The sequence below is a fragment of the Panulirus ornatus genome, chromosome 43, assembly GCF_036320965.1.
Source record: "Panulirus ornatus isolate Po-2019 chromosome 43, ASM3632096v1, whole genome shotgun sequence".
Classification (NCBI taxonomy): Eukaryota; Metazoa; Arthropoda; class Malacostraca; order Decapoda; family Palinuridae; genus Panulirus; species Panulirus ornatus.
In genome coordinates this window covers 12,390,339-12,414,007 of record NC_092266.1, presented here as the reverse complement: position 1 = coordinate 12,414,007, position 23,669 = coordinate 12,390,339, and the positions used below count along the sequence as shown (strand labels likewise).

The 23,669-nt window shown below is 39.9% G+C and overlaps 2 protein-coding genes across 6 annotated transcripts in view; both read left to right on the top strand.

The window, feature by feature from the left end:
• LOC139762322 (DNA repair protein XRCC3-like) overlaps window positions 1–17,389 on the top strand; it is a 214,418-nt gene extending 197,029 nt beyond the window's left edge. The window contains exon 7 of the transcript XR_011715694.1: window positions 17,232–17,389. The gene's annotated coding sequence lies outside the window, so the exon portion shown is untranslated. The remainder of the gene's footprint in view (window positions 1–17,231) is intronic.
• The window catches only part of LOC139762321 (cell adhesion molecule 2-like), a 553,549-nt gene that overhangs the window by 94,864 nt on the left and 435,016 nt on the right, over window positions 1–23,669 (top strand). The window lies entirely within an intron of this gene.

The following is a 23,669-nucleotide window of genomic DNA, read 5'->3' as shown; positions in this document are numbered from 1 at the left end:
CCGAATCTCTGACGAAGACAGCGTTGGTGTACCAGGTGGAGGAAATCCTAAATTGAATTGTGCTGGGAAGCCTCAGTGGATGGTCCTTACACTGTGAAGAGGATTGAGGACCACTGGAGGAAAAGATAAAGATGTACTTGGGCCGAGGGACAGCAAGAGCCACGAGGAGGTCGCGGTTATTGCTGGTGTCGTCGGCGTTATCACGTGGAAGCGAGGGATGAGGAGCGACTTTTCTCAAGACGTAGGACGGAGGAAGAGCGGAGTCGAGCGGAGCGTCAGATTGCGGACTTCGAGGAACACCCGATGGGAGGAAATTGTCTGGAAACAACCCAGACAACTTCCCTGCCCATCACCGTAGGATATATTGTCTCTCTCGGGCGTTCTGCACATGCTTGCCACCCGGACTGGTCTGAGGGGAGTGAGGAGCGTGAGATCAAGGAAGAAAAAGAGGGAGGAAAGGGAGAGAGAGAGAGAGAGAGAGAGAGAGAGAGAGAGAGAGAGTTGACCAAGGGGAAGAGGAGTTGAGGAGTTGGTCAGCGTTCTAGAGATGTAGAAAATGACGAGAGAGATCACCAGCCAAAAAAAAAAAAAAAAGAAAAAAAAAAAAAGAAATCTCCAAGAGAAAATGGGAAGCAGGCTTCTTGACCAAGCCAGTGCAAAGTTAAAAAAAAAAAAGCCATATTAGAAATACAAAAGACATGACAGTGGATCAAGTCATGTTGGAACTGAGAAAAAAAGAGAGAAAAAAAAAAACGTTGGAAGAAGCACAGGTTAATAATGACCAAGACCAGAGGAAACTTGAAAAAAAAGGAAACTTGTGATCAGGGAATTGAAGACATGATCAGTTTGATAACATATTCTTGAATGCCACTTATGATCTAGGCCTTGATGAAATAACTGATTCTTCTAGGAGTTATAGAAGCTGGTGTGTCGTATGACTATGTCATGTGTTAACGTTCGTACTGTTAAATACGGTAGATAAATGTAGATTTGACAGTAAACGTAGTTAAATGTTTGTTATTTATTTGTAGTGATGGATTTAGGTGTTAACACCAACACAGGATAGGGAACCTTTATAGTCTGTGTCATGTGAAGATGTCGGAAGATGGATGTAAAAAAGAATCAATCAATACAAGAAGAATTAGCTGTTTGGAGACAATGAGTATATATAGACGCAAAGGATACACTTCTTAGAAAAGTTGTATAGAGGTACTTAAACAGTATGAGAGTGTTGGAGGGATGGAGTAAGCTTCATGATGAAATTCCTGTGGTAACAGGAGACAAATGTTTGAATAGGTGTGTGACAGGAAAGGTTCTGCATATGGGGCCCCACGTGTGTAGAACTTCCTCTTTCTACTGTACTAATAGGGGATTACACACACACACACACACACACACACACACTATATATATATATATATATATATATATATATATATATATATATATATATATATATATATATATATATATATAATTTTTTTTTTACGTGGAGAGGGAAAAAAAGAAGATAAGGATTTTATTGATGACATTATATCCAGTTTGAGGCAGCGCGTCGGGGGGGAGGGGGGGGGGGGGGGGGTGTCTATGTCGGCCTGGAACAAATGCGGTTAATGGCAGAACTTGAGGGTGACTCCCGTCGTTAATCACGACAGGCTGAGACCCTGGAACGTCGTTAATCATCGGAGGCTGAAGCCCCATCTGCCATTAATCGCGGCAGGCTGAGGCCCCATATGCCGTTAATCGTGGAAGGTCGCGGCTCAGCCCGTCGTTTATCAAGGGAGGCAAAAAAAAACCCTCATCATTAATTATGGGAGGTTGAGGCTTGGCCATTCGTTAATCATGGGGCCTGAGACCCCGTCTTTTGTTAGTCATAGGAGGATAAGACTCGGTCGGTCGTTAATCTCGGGGACTGAAGTTCCCACGTCATTAATCACGGGAGGCCAAGGCTCCCGCTTCATTAATCACGGGAGGTTGATCCCTCAACGTCGTTAATCAGCGACGACGAGGCTCCCACGTCATTATTCATAGGTGGCTCTGTCCCCGCCCGTCGTTAATCAAGGGCGGCTGAGGCTTCGCCCGTCGTTAATCAAGGGCGGCTGAGGCTTCGCCCGTCGTTAATCAAGGGTGGCTCTGTCCCCGCCCGTCGTTAATCAAGGGCGGCTGAGGCTTCGCCCGTCGTTAATCATAGGCGGCTGAGGCTCCGCCCGTCGTTGACCACTAAAGGCTGAGGCTCCGGCTGTCATTTATTCATAGGAGGCTTGAGGTCCCGTCCGTCGTTGAGCACGGGAGGCTGAGACGTAGGCTATATACGATCGTTAACAGTGATAGTGATGTAAAAGGTCATTGATACATTACGTATGGGATGTGCAGCTCACATGAATGTACTCGCACTGGGCGTACCGTGAACACTGACAGTAGGACGCAGAAGGTTAAAGTACATGACACACAGGATATGTACTTATATGTACTTATAGAACGTGCTTGTGTTGTGCAGGATTACATCAGGCCGGCTCGGGGAAACGGACAAGGACACGGACGGAACGGACAGAGGGACGACTAATCGATAGATGGGCAGACAGAGCGACAAACACAGAAGGAGGACAAACAAACAAACACACAGGAAAGTAGGAACACACACACACACACACACACACACACACACACACACACACACACACACACACACACACACACACACTGGGAAGGCATAACAATATATATATATATATATATATATATATATATATATATATATATATATATATATATATATATGGGGATAGGGGAGAAAGAATACTTCCCACGTAATCCCTGCGTGTCGTAGAAGGCGACTAAAAGGAAAGGGAGCGGGGGGCTGGAAATCATCCCCTCTCGTTTTTTTTCTTTTTTTCATAAAAGAAGGAACAGATAAGGGGGCCAGGTGAGGATATTCCCTCGAAGGCCTAGTCCTCTGTTCTTAGCGTTACCTCGCTAACGCGAGAAATGGCGAATAGTATGATAAAAAAAAAGAAAAACATATATATATATATATATATATATATATATATATATATATATATATATATATATATATATATATATATTGGAAAGGATCACAATTTTGCGCGTGATCAAGATATTCCTATGAGTCCACGGGGAGAATGAAACACGATAAGTTCCCAAGTGCACTTTTGTGTAATAATCACATCATCAGGGGAGACACAAGAGGGAAATAAAAGTCAGTTGATATACATCGAAGAGACGAAGCTAGGACGGCCATTTGGTAAACATGTGATTGTCCAAAACATACAACGAGCGTTCATAAACTTACCATTTTACAAATTTTATCAACAATAAAGTTATCTAATTTGCATAGACCATCACTAATATTAAGATTATAATTCTTTGTGTATTTAATGATAGAAGATTCAGTGATATTTCTCTTGGTAATAGAGTTAGTTAATAACTGAGATGGCATTACTCCAGTCAATACAAGGACCATAGATTTTAACCTGATTAAACAAGGCATTTGATTCTTGTCCCGTTCTTATACTATATTTATGTTGCGTAAGTCTAACAGAAAGATCCTTACCAGGCAGACCAACATAAAATTTATCATAATTTGCACAAGGCACTTTATAGATGCATCCAAGAGAATTTTGTGATGAATTCCTGATTAAGATATTCTTTATAGTATTATTGTTGCTAAAGGCAACATTTACATTAAAGGATTTAAGCAACGTGGGAAGTAAAGTGAAATTATTATCAAAAGGGAAACCTAAAAGATTCTTGGTGTCAATGGGAGGTTTGGGCTCAACTCTATAAAATGATTTCTTTGCTAACTTAAGGGATTTATCAGTGAAAGATCCAGTAGAATATATCTTCTCAAACTCATCATCAATAAACTCTGTACTGCAAATACGTAATGCCCTAAGGAACATAGATTGAAATGATGATAATTCAACTCTGTCATGTTGAGATGAGTAATAATGGATATATGAGCATACATTGGTGGGTTTCTGCATATGCTAAGCTTAAACTTGTTTCCTTGCCTAATGAATATTCTAAAAGGTCATCAACTGGAACTTAAGTGAATAGTGAGGAAACATCAAAGCTAACTAGTTTGAAATCAAAATTAACATTGATATTGTTTGGCTTGTTGACTAAATCTGTTCATGATATTAGAATTTGATCCCTCACCCACTAAAGGGCTTGATAAAGAAACTAACCATTTTGACAATTTATATGTGATGGAGCCTACTGAACTCACTATAGGTCTTGCTGGAAAATTCATCATTAATAAATTACTGTATTTCTCTAAATTAAATGTCACAAAGTCTTTTTGTAATTTAGAGAAATACAGTAATTTAAGTAATGATGAAATTAATATCTGTAAGGGTTTAGTGTATGCCAGTTTGTCAAAACCACTGGAATCTAATTGCCCTAAAAGATTTATAAGAGCTATTAACACCTTAAAAAAAAACGAGGATATACATATTATTAAAGCAGATAAGGCTAACACTGTTGTGATTTTAGACAAAAGTAACTATTTATCTAGAATGAATGATCTTCTAAATGATAAAACAACATATTCTAAACAGTAAAAATCCCTTAGAAACAGTTAATTCTCATTTCAATAATGAAATGAAGTTGTTGTTGAAAGGTAATAGTTCTCTTGTCAAAAGTTTGTCATCTTTGTCCCCTTCATTGCCATATATGTATGGACTTATCAAAACACATAAACATAATTTTCCAGCAAGACCTATAGTGAGTTCAGTAGGCTCCATCTCATAAGAATTGTCCAAATGGTTAGTTTCTTTATTAAGCCCTTTAGTGGGTAAGGTATCAAATTCTAATATCAATAAACAATGTAGATTTAGTCAACAAGCTAAACAATATCAATGTTAATTTTGATTTCAAACTAGTTAGCTTTGATGTTTCCTCACTTTTCACTAAAGTTCCAGTTGATAACGTTTTAGAATATTTATTTGATGTCTTGGATGATATTCATTTACCTGTTTCAAAGTCTGTTTTCATTGGACTGATAAAATTGTGTATAAAAGACTGTGTATTTCAATTCAGTGGAGATTATCATGCTCAAAAATTTCGTATGGCAATGGGTAACCCTCTTTCACCTGTACTAAGTAATCTTTATATGGAATTTTTTGAGACAAAATTACTAAAAGATATCTTACCTTCTAATGCAATTTGGTTTAGGTATGTAGATGATGTTCTTTGTGTTTGGCCAACAAATGAAAATTTACAAATATTTCTCCCCTTAACAATTTACTACCTTCCATCAAATTTACTGTAGAAAATGAAGATAATTGTATGTTACCATTTTTAGACTGCATGATCCATAGGCAGGGAAACAAGTTTAAGTTTAGCACATACAGAAGACCCACCACTGTATGCTCATATATCCATTATTACTCATCTCAACATGACAGAGTTGAATTATCGTCATTTCAATCTATGTTCCTTAGGGGATTACGTATTTGCAGTCCAGAGTTTATTGATGATGAGTTTGAGAAGATGCATTCTATTGGATCTAAGTTAAAGTAACCTAGATCTTTCATTGATAAATCCCTTAAGTTAGCAAAGGAATTATTTTATAGAGTTGAGCCCAAACGTCCCATTGACACCAAGAATCTTTTAGATCTCCCTTTTAATGAAAATTTCACTTTACTTCCCATGTTGCTTAAATCCTTTAATGTAAATGCTGCCTTTAGCAACAATGATACTATAAAGAATATCTTAATCAGGAATTCACCACAAAATTCTCTTGGATGCATCTATAAAGTGCCTTGTGGAAATTGTGATAAATTTTATGTTGGTCAGACTGGTAAGGATCTTTCTGTTAGACTTATGCAACATAAATATAGTATAAGAATGGGACAAGAATCAAATGCCTTGTTTAATCACGTTAAAAATTATGGTCCTTGTATTGACTGGAGTAATGCCATCTCAGTTATTAACTCTAACTCTATTACCAAGAGAAATATCATTGAATCTTCTATTATTGAATACACAAAGAATTATGATCTTAAAATTAGTGATGGTCTATACAAATCAGATAACTTTATTGTTGATAAAATTTGTAAAATGATAAGTTTATGAACGCTCGTTGTATGTTTTGGACGATCACATGTTTATACTAAATGGCGTCCTAGCTTCGTCTCTTCGACATATATCAACTGACTTTTATTTCTCTCTTGTGTCTCACCCCCCGATGATGTGATTATTACACGAAAGTGCACTTGGGAACTTATCGTGTTCATTTTCCCCGTGGACTCATAGGAATATATATATATATATATATATATATATATATATATATATATATATATATATATATATATATATATATATAGTATAGTGTGTCTGCGTTACGCTTACCACACACGGATTTACTGATGTTAACTTCTTCATTATCAGGAATAATGATAATTACAAAGCTTATGATAATGATAACTGTAATAATGATAATTGATGATAGATTATGATAATTATTACTATCGTTATTATTATTATTATTTATATTTATTTTATTATACTTTGTCGCTGTCTCCCGCGTTTGCAGGTAGCGCAAGGAAACAGACGAAAGAAATGCCCCCCCCCATACACATGTACATACACACGTCCACACACGCAAATATACATACCTACACAGCTTTCCATGGTTTACCCCAGACGCTTCACATGCCTTGATTCAATCCACTGACAGCACGTCAACCCCGGTATAGCACATCGCTCCAATTCACTCTATTCCTTGCCCTCCTTTCACCCTCCTGCATGTTCAGGCCCCGATCACACAAAATCTTTTTCACTCCATCTTTCCACCTCCAATTTGGTCTCCCTCTTCTCCTCGTTCCCTCCACCTCCGACACATATATCCTCTTGGTCAATCTTTCCTCACTCATTCTCTCCATGTGCCCAAACCACTTCAAAACACCCTCTTCTGCTCTCTCAACCAAGCTCTTTTTATTTCCACACATCTCTCTTACCCTTACGTTACTCACTCGATCAAACCACCTCACACCACACATTGTCCTCAAACATCTCATTCCAGCACATCCATCCTCCTGCGCACAGCTCTATCCATAGCCCACGCCTCGCAACCATACAACATTGTTGGAACCACTATTCCTTCAAACATACCCATTTTTGCTTTCCGAGATAATGTTCTCGACTTCCACACATTCTTCAAGGCCCCCAGAATTTTCGCCCCCTCCCCCACCCTATGATCCACTTCCGCTTCCATGGTTCCATCCGCTGCCAGATCCACTCCCAGATATCTAAAACACTTCACTTCCTCCAGTTTTTCTCCATTCAAACTCACCTCCCAATTGACTTGACCCTCAACCCTACTGTACCTAATAACTTTGCTCTTATTCACATTTACTCTTAACTTTCTTCTTCCACACACTTTACCAAACTCAGTCACCAGCTTCTGCAATTTCTCACATGAATCAGCCACCAGCGCTGTATCATCAGCGAACAACAACTGACTCACTTCCCAAGCTCTCTCATCCCCAACAGACTTCATACTTGCCCCTCTTTCCAAAACTCTTGCATTTACCTCCCTAACAACCCCATCCATAAACAAATTAAACAACCATGGAGACATCACACACCCCTGCCGCAAACCTACATTCACTGAGAACCAATCACTTTCCTCTCTTCCTACACGTACACATGCCTTACATCCTCGATAAAAACTTTTCACTGCTTCTAACAACTTTCCTCCCACACCATATATTCTTAATACCTTCCACAGAGCATCTCTATCAACTCTATCATATGCCTTCTCCAGATCCATAAATGCTACATACAAATCCATTTGCTTTTCTAAGTATTTCTCACATACATTCTTCAAAGCAAACACCTGATCCACGCATCCTCTACCACTTCTGAAACCACACTGCTCTTCCCCAATCTGATGCTCTGTACATGCCTTCACCCTCTCAATCAATACCCTCCCATATAATTTACCAGGAATACTCAACAAACTTATACCTCTGTAATTTGAGCACTCACTCTTATCCCCTTTGCCTTTGTACAATGGCACTATGCACGCATTCCGCCAATCCTCAGGCACCTCACCATGAGTCATACATACATTAAATAACCTTACCAACCAGTCAACAATACAGTCACCCCCTTTTTTAATAAATTCCACTGCAATACCATCCAAACCTGCTGCCTTGCCGGCTTTCATCTTCCGCAAAGCTTTCACTACCTTTTCTCTGTTTACCAAATCATTTTCCCTAACCCTCTCACTTTGCACACCACCTCGACCAAAACACCCAATATTATTATTATCATTATTATTATTTTTATTATTAGTAGTAGTATTTGTAGTAGTAGTATTTGTAGTAGTAGTAGTAGTAGTAGTAGTAGTAGTAGTAAGAGCAGCAGTAGTAGTAGTAGTAGAGATTAAGTTGGTGTTCTCGGGATCATTTATTGTTAAGTGATATAAGTGTGATAGGAACCGTGAGCCGGGGAGCTTGGCGGAGGAAATTGATGAGACGTCTGGCTGCGGGGAACTATCAGTGTGGAGCAGCTGTCGGACGTGGGGCTTGGGGACTGTGGATACCCCCCACCCGTGGGTCGATCATGGCCACGCTGCACTCCATGACCTTGACCTTTGACCCACGGTAAAAAGTTTTTTTTTTTCTATCAGTGTTGACCTGATGCCTTTGGGGACCATGGCTTATGAATTATTGAGCGCGACGTGGCAACCATTGACTGTAACGGGTAAACTTGTATTTCTTTTTTAACCTGAAACTTTAAGGTCGGGTCAGAGGTCAGGTCATCATGTCCAGGGGTCGAACCTACGTTCTGGAGGTTGTAGGAGATGCAGAAGCGAACAGTCGATACATTTCACGATTTTTTTTCTCGGCGGAATTGTGGTTATGAGTTAGGTCAAGATAGGGAACGTGGAGGCAGGTGTTGTGAGGCATTATGGGGTTGTGAGGAGCGGCCCGGGCACCTGTTAGCAGTCAGGTGGTCGCCGTGCCTGCTGCTGCCGTACCTCGTGTACGTGTGCATGACAGCCGACTGCCGTGCCTGCTGCTGCTATACCTCGGGTACGTGTGCATGACAGCCGACTGCCGTGCCTCCTGCTGCTGTACCTCGGGTACGTGTGCATGACAGCAGACTGCCGTGCCTGCTGCTGCCGTACCTCGGGTACGTGTGCATGACAGCCGACTGCCGTGGCCGTATATTGGACACGTGCGCAGCCGTCATACCACCAGTAACCTGTAGCAGACGGCGGCAACAAGTTTCAAAAACCTTTTTTTTTTCTTTTTTTATCCTAACCTCCTTCCGCATAAGAGGACAGCCTTCGCCTAGGGTACAAACCAGTTTGGAGAGAGAATGTCTCTCGTTCGCAATTAATGTGCCCCTCGTTCCTTACTCTTTCTTATCACAACCAGATTATAACCCGTGGCCCAAGAACGTGAGGGTGTGAGGTGATTACGGGGAAGAACGTATATATTTCGGCGAATTTTTTTTTTTTCTTCTAGCGGGTTTTTTTTTGGATCATATTTTTGGTTAACGGAGGAATCGTCCGCCCTCAGTAAACATTTCAGGTTTCCGGGAACTGAAAAGTACTGACTAGTAGTTATATATATATATATATATATATATATATATATATATATATATATATATATATATATATATATATATATGTATATATATATATATATATATATATATATATATATATATATATATATATATATATATATATTTTTTTTTTATACTTTGTCGCTGTCTCCCGCGTTTGCGAGGTAGCGCAAGGAAACAGACGAAAGAAATGGCCCCCCCCCCATACACATGTATATACATACGTCCACACAAGCAAATATACATACCTACACAGCTTTCCATGGTTTACCCCAGACGCTTCACATGCCTTGATTCAATCCACTGACAGCACGTCAACCCCGGTATACCACATCGCTCCAATTCACTCTATTCCTTGCCCTCCTTTCACCCTCCTGCATGTTCAGGCCCCGATCACACAAAATCTTTTTCACTCCATCTTTCCACCTCCAATTTGGTCTCCCTCTTCTCCTCGCTCCCTCCACCTCCGACACATATATCCTCTTGGTCAATCTTTCCTCACTCATTCTCTCCATGTGCCCAAACCACTTCAAAACACCCTCTTCTGCTCTCTCAACCACGCTCTTTTTATTTCCACACATCTCTCTTACCCTTACGTTACTCACTCGATCAAACCACCTCACACCACACATTGTCCTCAAACATCTCATTTCCAGCACATCCATCCTCCTGCGCACAACTCTATCCATAGCCCACGCCTCGCAACCATACACCATTGTTGGAACCACTATTCCTTCAAACATACCCATTTTTGCTTTCCGAGATAATGTTCTCGACTTCCACACATTCTTCAAGGCCCCCAGAATTTTCGCCCCCTCCCCCACCCTATGATCCACTTCCGCTTCCACATATATATATATATATATATATATATATATATATATATATATATCCCTGGGGATAGGGGAGAAAGAATACTTCCCACGTATTCCCTGCGTGTCGTAGAAGGCGACTAAAAGGGGAGGGAGCAGGTGGCTGGAAATCCTCCCCTCTCTTTTTTTTTTTTTTTTTTACTAAAAGAAGGAACAGAGAAAGGGGCTAGGTGAGAATGTTCCCTCAATGGCCCAGTCCTCTGTTCTTAACGCTACCTCGCTAACGCGGGAAATGGCGAATAGTTTGAAAGAAATATATATATATATATATATATATATATATATATATATATATATATATATATATATATATATATATATATATATATGGTCACTTGGAGAGAATGAGTGAGGAAAGATTGACAAAGAGGATATATGTGTCAGAGGTGGAGGGAACGAGGAGAAGTGGGAGACCAAATTGGAGGTGGAAAGATGGAGTGAAAAAAATTCTGAGTGATCGGGGCCTGAACATGCAGGAGGGTGAAAGGCGTGCAAGGAGTAGATTGAATTGGAACGATGTGGTATACCGGGGTCGACGTGCTGTTCATGGATTGAACCAGGGCATGCGAAGTGTCTGGGGTAAACCGTGGAAAGTTTTGTGGGGCCTGGATGTGGAAAGGTGCATTATACATGACAGCTAGAGACTGAGTGTGAACGAATGTGGCCTTTGTTGTCTTTTCCTAGCGCTACCTCGCGCACATGCGGGGGGAAAGGGTTGTCATTTCATGTGTGGCAGGGTGGCGACGGAAATGAATAAGGGCAGACAGTATGAATTATGTACATGTGTATATATGTATATGTATGTGTGTGTATATATATGTATACGTTGAGATGTATAGGTATGTATATGTGCTGTGTGTGGACGTGTATGTATATACATGTGTATGTGGGTGGGTTGGGCCATTCTTTCGTCTGTTTCCTTGCGCTACCTCGCTAACGCGGGAGCCAGCGACAAAGTATAATGAATAGATAAATTAATAAATATATTTTATGTATGGAGTAAGGGCGACACATTGTCCCACCATCCTGGGGCAAACTCTTGAGAAATATTATCTATGTCGTCAGAACATCAGATTATTTTCATGAATAGATTTGCATGACTTAAGTATATGATGATGTATATAATGCCAGGCGAAACGAGTGAATGCCATAAGTAACCCCTGAAAATTTTGGAGATAGTCGAAAAATGCCATGTGTGATTTCGATATATCAACGCCAGATGTTTTGTGTATAAATTGACGGCCTCTGGAATACTCCTAGAAGGAATTGAATGCTGCGGAAAACGACAGACCTGCAGCGTTCGGAGGGTGTGGATCATAGGATCATAACCTACACTAGGTACGCTCGCTCACAGACCAGGCTGCAGGGGGTAGAGCAGAGCCCCTGAAGCCAGCGTTAAGATGTATGGGCGGTATAGGGGTTTAATACCATCCCTTCACGCTGCTCATTTGTCACGGGAAGACCTCGAGTTGGGTCTGTTTAACGCCCTGGACATCGAATATGAGTTGGCCATCTGACCAGTTTCAGTTCCTGCGTCCCATCGCATGTTTCAGTTCCTGCGTCCCATCGCGTGTTTCAGTTCCTGCGTCTCGTCACGTGTTTCAGATCCTGCGTCTCGTCACGTGTTTCTGTTCCTGCGTCCCATCGCGTGTTTCAGTTCTTGCGTCCCATCACGTGTTTCAGTTCCTGCGTCTCGTCACGTGTTTCAGTTCCTGCGTCCCATCGCGTGTTTCAGTTCCTGCGTCCCATCGCGTGTTTCAGTTCCTGCGTCTCGTCACGTGTTTCAGATCCTGCGTCTCGTCACGTGTTTCAGTTCTTGCGTCCCATCGCGTGTTTCAGTTCTTGCGTCCCATCACGTGTTTCAGTTCCTGCGTCTCGTCACTTGAACGTCTGAGCGTCAGCACAGGTCGTCAGGTGCCGCTGGTACCAGCTGCACGTTTGGGGCTGCCGTTTCCTGCCCAGACAAGGCTGTGTGAGCAGCTGGGAGGAGGGGCTGAGGGTGGAGGGGCTGAGGTTGGAGGGTGTGTGTGGAGAGAACAGGGCTGCTGCTCCTCCAGCTGACAGTCAATATGAAATTCCTGGCACCAGCTTGGCCGGCAGGACCCCAGTGTTGGGACGGCGCTCCACGCGTCCATATATCAACCTGGAAATTTGCTTTCAGGCCTCAGTGGCCCGCAAAACCTTGCTTCTGTCCACCTGCACCTGGTGGGGAGGCTGGTGGTGCCCTTGGGGTCAACAAGACGTCCCATATTTACAAGACCTTTCCAGATGACAGATGAGGTCGTCCCGGGAATATGATGAAACTCGCGGACCAAAAAATGATGAAGAAAAAAACCTTTCCAGCTGTGGCGATCTGCTCTGTGGTTACTGGATGTGTTGTAGGTCTTCCCTTCCCACAAGCAGCAGCAACAGTAGCAGTAGCGCTGACCATATCCTGGAAAAGATTGCATCCCAGTGACAGGCGATCACATTCCCCGAAGAGGAGCGTCAGTTACTTGACTGAAGGGAATCTAATATCTTCTTGTTCCCTTGCATACCATTTCTTCCACCAGCCGCCAGAGCTCCTGTGTGACTGGTGGCGCTCCGTCTCGCTGTCTCGTTCCTGGGCGACGCCTCGATGTGAGATGATCAGTTTGAATATATCGTTGTAAGATACTTCCTCTACACACGTGTAGGTGTGCATATTGACTCGGTCACAAACTCGGGTTCTTTGGTTTTATATGTAAGTCTTTGAACACGACGGTGCGACCCGAGGTCACAGACCTTTTGGTTAGGAGGACCTCACCTTGGACCCGAAACCTTAAGGTACTAAGGCCACGGCATCATATCCCAGTGGTTGTAACCCAGGGGGGCCAGTTCCTGCAGTGCCTTTGAGCCAGACACAGCAGCCCTCCAGCCGTCTCTCGTCGTCACGTAAGCCAGGGCGACGTTGACGGAAACTTTGAACGCTGAGAGAGCGAGTTATAGCGGTAGATTGGGGGTGTGACGCCCTGACGCATGGTTCTGTAGAGAATTGGCGCCTAGGGATGGACACCGTGGTCCGTGGCTGTACGTAAATCACGGAGGGCGACGCGTCGTGCCGCGTGCAGCTTTGATTGATGTTAGAGGTACGTGATTTCTCCAAGACACATTGATACCTCTTCTATGAGGAACTGGTTTTCATTGCCACGTTAATGCACTAATCAGGTACTCTGGTAGCGGCAGCTATTTACACCCTCCTACACCCCCAGCTCGCCGTACAAATCGTGTGAAATATGCCATGATCTGTTTCCCCACACGTAAGCCTCACTTATTTTGTGATTGAGGAAAGTACTTTCAGCTCACCTAGAAAAAAGAAGAGGTCTTTTGTTTTATCATGGTTCTGTGGTTACATCTTTTGCCCGTATGATTTGTGACTCCGCATATATTTTACTGTTGTTTAGATACATCATCAAGTTCCCCGTGCGTGTCTTACCCATGATGAGTTGTACACACACACACACACACACACACACACACACACACACACACACACACACGAGGGGTTGTTTACTACTTTGGGTTATTCTTTGTTGTTTATGAATATATTCACAGAATTGCTGTTATTATGTTCAGTCGTGCGTTATATTGTGATCTTTTCAATTCATATTTCTGCCAGAACTCCAATTTGTATTATAGTTTTCATCTAGGTGTTCATTGTAAATCTTGCTAAACGATATGGGAAAACGGTAACAGATCATGGTCTTGAACAAGGACCGGTGTGGAGCACCCAGCTGGGACCATGGCCCGTGGGTACGTATAGGGATGGTGGCCCCAAGTGACCTCTCCCCTAGTGGTCTTGAAAGAGCACCCCCAGCTGGGACCATAGACCCAGGGTACAGGGCTAGTGGTGTCCACTGAGTTATTGGCGGGTTAATATCACCCTTGGCAGAAACAGGTTGAAAGCTGTCGTGAAGTTAGCTGACGATGGCTGACGAATTGTTGGAGCTTGAACGTGTCTCATGTTCAAGACTCATCAGCTGTGAGTAGCATGAGCATTAGCCTCTGCCCTAACTCGCAGCCATGGCGTGGGGGTTAGAACTCTTCGGCTCTTGGTGTAAAATGCCAACGCTGCTCATCCACGCACACCTGACTGATTCGCTGAGGGAGACGTGTCTGATTCTGAAAGAAATTGAGATCATTGAGTTTGGTCATAATTTTTATGGGAGTGACTCGGTCTATATAGATAGTGCTGGTATGTGCGAACTCCGGCGCAGACGATTGGGCAAGAGGCGGTGGGTGGAGCACTAGGCAGTCACGCACAACTTCAAAAATGCTGGCGATCTTTAGAAATGACGAGTTAGATATATATGACAGGTTCATGGTTGCTGCCTTGTCTCTGGTCTCTGATGGTAGTGAGGGCGTTCAAACTATTTTCTTAACTCTTTGTTGACATCATGTAAGATCTCTGTGTCAGGAAGGAGACATATCTTTTTATAAGTTACAACATAATTCTAACAGGGGAAACAATGGAACCATTCTGTAGTGTACCTTTTTTATTCACAGAAGGGTAAACACACACACACACACACACACACACACACAAAAACCACATTTTCCTCTTTAAATTCAACTTCACGTCCATGGAAATGCTTAAGGAAATGCACTGGACGACTGTTGGACCCTGAGGTAGATGTATGACCGCCTTTGGTCCCATCCTTCCCCATACAAAACTAACGCACGACTACTGCAGAAGGTCTTGCCGTGTGCCATGAGAACGGCGGCTCCCACGACCCCACGGGTAGGTAGGGTGTTCGAGGCCCGGGTGGAACCGCATTCTCAATCTGCGCCCTCATCAAGATGATGCTAACGTTATCATGATGGGCAGCTCCGTGAGGTACTGGCTTATATTGGCCCTCGGCTTACCAAGAGTTATCCCCCCCGGCACTGGCATTCACGACCTAGAATTTAATGAGACCAGAACAGGCTGTGATCTGATGCCAGGATACGAGTACACAAATGGGAGGGGCGGGCGCGGGTGCTGGGCATACTCCACTCACTCACTCGCTCGCTCGTTCGTTTTGTGATTCCTTCTCGTAAATGAAGTTATGAATAACGCTACGGGATATGGTTCATAAGCCCTCAAGAGATGTTTGTCGTGTAGGTAACACACGTAGGTAACACACGCACGCACGCCCACGCACACTCACGCACGGCGACAGTTCTTGGCCACTTGGTTTATGGATTTGGAAAGAGAAACAAAGCTCCATGATCATTTGACCTTTGCAGGCATTGAATTTTTGCCGCCGATTATATTGTTGAAGCTGCCGATCCTGTTTCACCGTCAGGTGTGGTAGTGTAAATGACGCGAGAATGTTGACACACACATTACCTCATAACAGAGTACAGACAGGGTGGTGGTGTGATCCACCCTTTTAAAGGGGAAGTAAATGTTTATAGTTGTGTTAATGGAGTGATAGTTTTCATGCATGGTGTTTTTGACAAGAAAATAGTGAAGTTGGAGAAAAATGTAGCTTAGACATTGAAGCTTATTGACACAGTGGTGAAATTGATGAGAACTGCTATTGACGTTTGTGTGAATAAATTGTACATTTCCTTTCCATAGCCAGAGGTTGAACCATTATGTGACATTCATTTTTTTTCATTCATTTCAAGCTAAAAGTTTTTCTAAATTGTTTCTTACATTTTTCATATGTATATATATGTATGTGTGTGTGTGTGTGTGTATGTGCATATGTGTGTGTGTGTGTGTGTGTGTGTATATGTATATATATATGTATATTATCCCTGGGGATAGGGGTGAAAGAATACTTCCCACGTATTCCTCGCGTGTCGTAGAAAGCGACTAGAGGGGACGGGAGCGGGGGGCCGGAAATCCTCCCCTCCTTGTATTAACTTTCTAAAATGGGAAACAGAAGAAGGAGTCACGCGGGGAGTGATCATCCTCCTCGAAGGCTCAGAGTGGGGTGCCTAAATGTGTGTGGATGTAACCAAGATGTGAAAAAAGGAGAGATAGGTAGTATGTTTGAGGAAAGGAACCTGGATGTTTTGGCTCTGAGTGAAACGAAGCTCAAGGGTAAAGGGGAAGAGTGGTTTGGAAATGTCTGGGGAGTGAAGTCAGGGGTTAGTGAGAGGACAAGAGCAAGGGAAGGAGTAGCAATACTCCTGAAACAGGAGTTGTGGGAGTATGTGATAGAATGTAAGAAAGTAAATTCTCGATTAATATGGGTAAAATTGAAAGTTGATGGAGAGAGGTGGGTGATTATTGGTGCATATGCACCTGGGCATGAGAAGAAAGATCATGAGAGGCAAGTGTTTTGGGAGCAGCTAAATGAGTGTGTTAGCGGTTTTGATGCACGACACCGGGTTATAGTGATGGGTGATTTGAATGCAAAGGTGAGTAATGTGGCAGTTGAGGGAATAATTGGTATGCATGGGGTGTTCAGTGTTGTAAATGGAAATGGTGAAGAGCTTGTAGATTTATGTGCTGAAAAAGGACTGATGATTGGGAATACCTGGTTTAAAAAGCGAGATATACATAAGTATACTTATGTAAGTAGGAGAGATGGCCAGAGAGCGTTATTGGATTACGTGTTAATTGACAGGCGTGCGAAAGAGAGACTTTTGGATGTTAATGTGCTGAGAGGTGCAACTGGAGGGATGTCTGATCATTATCTTGTGGAGGCTAAGGTGAAGATTAGTATGGGTTTTCAGAAAAGAGGAGTGAATGTTGGGGTGAAGAAGGTGGTGAGAGTAAGTGAGCTTGGGAAGGAGACCTGTGTGGGGAAGTACCAGGAGAGACTGTGTACAGAATGGAAAAAGGTGAGAACAATGGAAGTAAGGGGAGTGGGGGAGGAATGGGATGTATTTAGGGAATCAGTGATGGATTGCGCAAAAGATGCTTGTGGCATGAGAAGAGTGGGAGGTGGGCTGTTTAGAAAGGGTAGTGAGTGGTGGGATGAAGAAGTAAGAGTATTAGTGAAAGAGAAGAGAGAGGCATTTGGACGATTTTTGCAGGGAAAAAATGCAATTGAGTGGGAGAAGTATAAAAGAAAGAGACAGGAGGTCAAGAGAAAGGTGCAAGAGGTGAAAAAAAGGGCAAATGAGAGTTGGGGTGAGAGACTATCAGTAAATTTTAGGCAAAATAAAAAGATGTTCTGGAAGGAGGTAAATAGGGTGCGTAAGACAAGGGAGCAAATGGGAACTTCAGTGAAGGGCGTAAATGGGGAGGTGATAACAAGTAGCGGTGATGTGAGAAGGAGATGGAATGAGTATTTTGAAGGTTTGTTGAATGTGTCTGATGACAGAGTGGCAGATATAGGGTGTTTTGGTCGAGGTGGTGTGCAAAGTGAGAGGGTTAGGGAAAATGATTTGGTAAACAGAGAAGAGGTAGTAAAAGCTTTGCGGAAGATGAAAGCCGGCAAGGCAGCAGGTTTGGATGGTATTGCAGTGGAATTTATTAAGAAAGGGGGTGACTGTATTGTTGACTGGTTGGTAAGGTTATTTAATGTATGTATGACTCATGGTGAGGTGCCTGAGGATTGGCGGAATGCGTGCATAGTGCCATTGTACAAAGGCAAAGGGGATAAGAGTGAGTGCTCAAATTACAGAGGTATAAGTTTGTTGAGTATTCCTGGTAAATTATATGGGAGGGTATTGATTGAGAGGGTGAAGGCATGTACAGAGCATCAGATTGGGGAAGAGCAGTGCGGTTTCAGAAGTGGTAGAGGATGTGTGGATCAGGTGTTTGCTTTGAAGAATGTATGTGAGAAATACTTAGAAAAGCAAATGGATTTGTATGTAGCATTTATGGATCTGGAGAAGGCATATGATAGAGTTGATAGAGATGCTCTGTGGAAGGTATTAAGAATATATGGTGTGGGAGGCAAGTTGTTAGAAGCAGTGAAAAGTTTTTATCGAGGATGTAAGGCATGTGTACGTGTAGGAAGAGAGGAAAGTGATTGGTTCTCAGTGAATGTAGGTTTGCGGCAGGGGTGTGTGATGTCTCCATGGTTGTTTAATTTGTTTATGGATGGGGTTGTAAGGGAGGTAAATGCAAGAGTCCTGGAAAGAGGGGCAAGTATGAAGTCTGTTGGGGATGAGAGAGCTTGGGAAGTGAGTCAGTTGTTGTTCGCTGATGATACAGCGCTGGTGGCTGATTCATGTGAGAAACTGCAGAAGCTGGTGACTGAGTTTGGTAAAGTGTGTGGAAGAAGAAAGTTGAGAGTAAATGTGAATAAGAGCAAGGTTATTAGGTACAGTAGGGGTGAGGGTCAAGTCAATTGGGAGGTGAGTTTGAATGGAGAAAAACTGGAGGAAGTGAAGTGTTTTAGATATCTGGGAGTGGATCTGTCAGCGGATGGAACCATGGAAGCGGAAGTGGATCATAGGGTGGGGGAGGGGGCGAAAATTTTGGGAGCCTTGAAAAATGTGTGGAAGTCGAGAACACTATCTCGGAAAGCAAAAATGGGTATGTTTGAGGGAATAGTGGTTCCAACAATGTTGTATGGTTGCGAGGCGTGGGCTATGGATAGAGATGTGCGCAGGAGGATGGATGTGCTGGAAATGAGATGTTTGAGGACAATGTGTGGTGTGAGGTGGTTTGATCGAGTAAGTAACGTAAGGGTAAGAGAGATGTGTGGAAATAAAAAGAGCGTGGTTGAGAGAGCAGAAGAGGGTGTTTTGAAATGGTTTGGGCACATGGAGAGAATGAGTGAGGAGAGATTGACCAAGAGGATATATGTGTCGGAGGTGGAGGGAACGAGGAGAAGAGGGAGACCAAATTGGAGGTGAAAGATGGAGTGAAAAAGATTTTGTGTGATCGGGGCCTGAACATGCAGGAGGGTGAAAGGAGGGCAAGAAATAGAGTGAATTGGAGTCATGTGGTATACAGGGGTTGACGTGCTGTCAGTGGATTGAAGCAAGGCATGTGAAGCGTCTGGGGTAAACCATGGAAAGCTGTGTAGGTATGTATATTTGCGTGTGTGGACGTGTGTATGTACATGTGTATGGGGGGGGGGGGTTGGGCCATTTCTTTCGTCTGTTTCCTTGCGCTACCTCGCAAACGCGGGAGACGGCGACAAAGTATAAAAAAAAAAAAAAAAAAAAAAAAATAATAATAATAATAATAATGATAGTAATGATAATGATAATTATTAATGATAATAATATTTATAATAATAATAATAATAATAATAATAATAATAATAATAATAATGATAATAGTGATAATAATAATAATAATAATGATAATAATAGTAATAATAATATCAGTTTATACTGAACTTCCTTTACTCAAAAGTTTGAAGCTATAGTGAAAATATATAAGTAATGTAAACAGTGGGGGTAGAAAACGGGTGGAAAATGAGTTGTATAAACTCACATTATCAGACACTAGGATAGCATTGTACTGGTTATTGATGATGTTCATTGATACGTGGGAGGGACATTGTGTGTGTGTGTGTGTGTGTGTGTGTGGTAAAGGGACTTCAGAGGCAGACTGGACAGTAGTGGAGTAACACGGATCATAGATGGCTCTGGGCTGTTCCGCTCTACTTCCATTTTAAGTTAAAATCATCTCACGATGGCGGCAGTTCATGATCACCACAGACCGGTACAGTTCAGCGAGTTTAATGCAACATAATCAGTTATGACCTGGACTGTCACGATTTTTATTTCTTATGACCTGGACTGTCATGGATTTTCATATCTTATGACCTCAAATGTTATGGATTTTTATATCTTATGACCTCAAATGTTACGGATTTTTATTTCTTATGACCTCAAATGTTATGGATTTTTATATCTTATGACCTCAAATGTTATGGATTTTTATATCTTATGACCTCAAATGTTATGGATTTTTATATCTTATGACCTCAAATGTTATGGATTTTTATATCTTATGACCTCAAATGTTATGGATTTTTATATCTTATGACCTCAAATGTTATGGATTTTTATATCTTATGACCTCAAATGTTATGGATTTTTATATCTTATGACCTCAAATGTTATGGATTTTTATATCTTATGACCTCAAATGTTATGGATTTTTATATCTTATGACCTCAAATGTTATGGATTTTTATATCTTATGACCTCAAATGTTATGGATTTTTATATCTTATGACCTCAAATGTTATGGATTTTTATATCTTATGACCTCAAATGTTATGGATTTTTATATCTTATGACCTCAAATGTTATGGATTTTTATATCTTATGACCTCAAATGTTATGGATTTTTATATCTTATGACCTCAAATGTTATGGATTTTTATATCTTATGACCTCAAATGTTATGGATTTTTATATCTTATGACCTCAAATGTTATGGATTTTTATATCTTATGACCTCAAATGTTATGGATTTTTATATCTTATGACCTCAAATGTTATGGATTTTTATATCTTATGACCTCAAATGTTATGGATTTTTATATCTTATGACCTCAAATGTTATGGATTTTTATATCTTATGACCTCAAATGTTATGGATTTTTATATCTTATGACCTCAAATGTTATGGATTTTTATATCTTATGACCTCAAATGTTATGGATTTTTATATCTTATGACCTCAAATGTTATGGATTTTTATATCTTATGACCTCAAATGTTATGGATTTTTATATCTTATGACCTCAAATGTTATGGATTTTTATATCTTATGACCTCAAATGTTATGGATTTTTATATCTTATGACCTCAAATGTTATGGATTTTTATATCTTATGACCTCAAATGTTATGGATTTTTATATCTTATGACCTCAAATGTTATGGATTTTTATATCTTATGACCTCAAATGTTATGGATTTTTATATCTTATGACCTCAAATGTTATGGATTTTTATATCTTATGACCTCAAATGTTATGGATTTTTATATCTTATGACCTCAAATGTTATGGATTTTTATATCTTATGACCTCAAATGTTATGGATTTTTATATCTTATGACCTCAAATGTTATGGATTTTTATATCTTATGACCTCAAATGTTATGGATTTTTATATCTTATGACCTCAAATGTTATGGATTTTTATATCTTATGACCTCAAATGTTATGGATTTTTATATCTTATGACCTCAAATGTTATGGATTTTTATATCTTATGACCTCAAATGTTATGGATTTTTATATCTTATGACCTCAAATGTTATGGATTTTTATATCTTATGACCTCAAATGTTATGGATTTTTATATCTTATGACCTCAAATGTTATGGATTTTTATATCTTATGACCTCAAATGTTATGGATTTTTATATCTTATGACCTCAAATGTTATGGATTTTTATATCTTATGACCTCAAATGTTATGGATTTTTATATCTTATGACCTCAAATGTTATGGATTTTTATATCTTATGACCTCAAATGTTATGGATTTTTATATCTTATGACCTCAAATGTTATGGATTTTTATATCTTATGACCTCAAATGTTATGGATTTTTATATCTTATGACCTCAAATGTTATGGATTTTTATATCTTATGACCTCAAATGTTATGGATTTTTATATCTTATGACCTCAAATGTTATGGATTTTTATATCTTATGACCTCAAATGTTATGGATTTTTATATCTTATGACCTCAAATGTTATGGATTTTTATATCTTATGACCTCAAATGTTATGGATTTTTATATCTTATGACCTCAAATGTTATGGATTTTTATATCTTATGACCTCAAATGTTATGGATTTTTATATCTTATGACCTCAAATGTTATGGATTTTTATATCTTATGACCTCAAATGTTATGGATTTTTATATCTTATGACCTCAAATGTTATGGATTTTTATATCTTATGACCTCAAATGTTATGGATTTTTATATCTTATGACCTCAAATGTTATGGATTTTTATATCTTATGACCTCAAATGTTATGGATTTTTATATCTTATGACCTCAAATGTTATGGATTTTTATATCTTATGACCTCAAATGTTATGGATTTTTATATCTTATGACCTCAAATGTTATGGATTTTTATATCTTATGACCTCAAATGTTATGGATTTTTATATCTTATGACCTCAAATGTTATGGATTTTTATATCTTATGACCTCAAATGTTATGGATTTTTATATCTTATGACCTCAAATGTTATGGATTTTTATATCTTATGACCTCAAATGTTATGGATTTTTATATCTTATGACCTCAAATGTTATGGATTTTTATATCTTATGACCTCAAATGTTATGGATTTTTATATCTTATGACCTCAAATGTTATGGATTTTTATATCTTATGACCTCAAATGTTATGGATTTTTATATCTTATGACCTCAAATGTTATGGATTTTTATATCTTATGACCTCAAATGTTATGGATTTTTATATCTTATGACCTCAAATGTTATGGATTTTTATATCTTATGACCTCAAATGTTATGGATTTTTATATCTTATGACCTCAAATGTTATGGATTTTTATATCTTATGACCTCAAATGTTATGGATTTTTATATCTTATGACCTCAAATGTTATGGATTTTTATATCTTATGACCTCAAATGTTATGGATTTTTATATCTTATGACCTCAAATGTTATGGATTTTTATATCTTATGACCTCAAATGTTATGGATTTTTATATCTTATGACCTCAAATGTTATGGATTTTTATATCTTATGACCTCAAATGTTATGGATTTTTATATCTTATGACCTCAAATGTTATGGATTTTTATATCTTATGACCTCAAATGTTATGGATTTTTATATCTTATGACCTCAAATGTTATGGATTTTTATATCTTATGACCTCAAATGTTATGGATTTTTATATCTTATGACCTCAAATGTTATGGATTTTTATATCTTATGACCTCAAATGTTATGGATTTTTATATCTTATGACCTCAAATGTTATGGATTTTTATATCTTATGACCTCAAATGTTATGGATTTTTATATCTTATGACCTCAAATGTTATGGATTTTTATATCTTATGACCTCAAATGTTATGGATTTTTATATCTTATGACCTCAAATGTTATGGATTTTTATATCTTATGACCTCAAATGTTATGGATTTTTATATCTTATGACCTCAAATGTTATGGATTTTTATATCTTATGACCTCAAATGTTATGGATTTTTATATCTTATGACCTCAAATGTTATGGATTTTTATATCTTATGACCTCAAATGTTATGGATTTTTATATCTT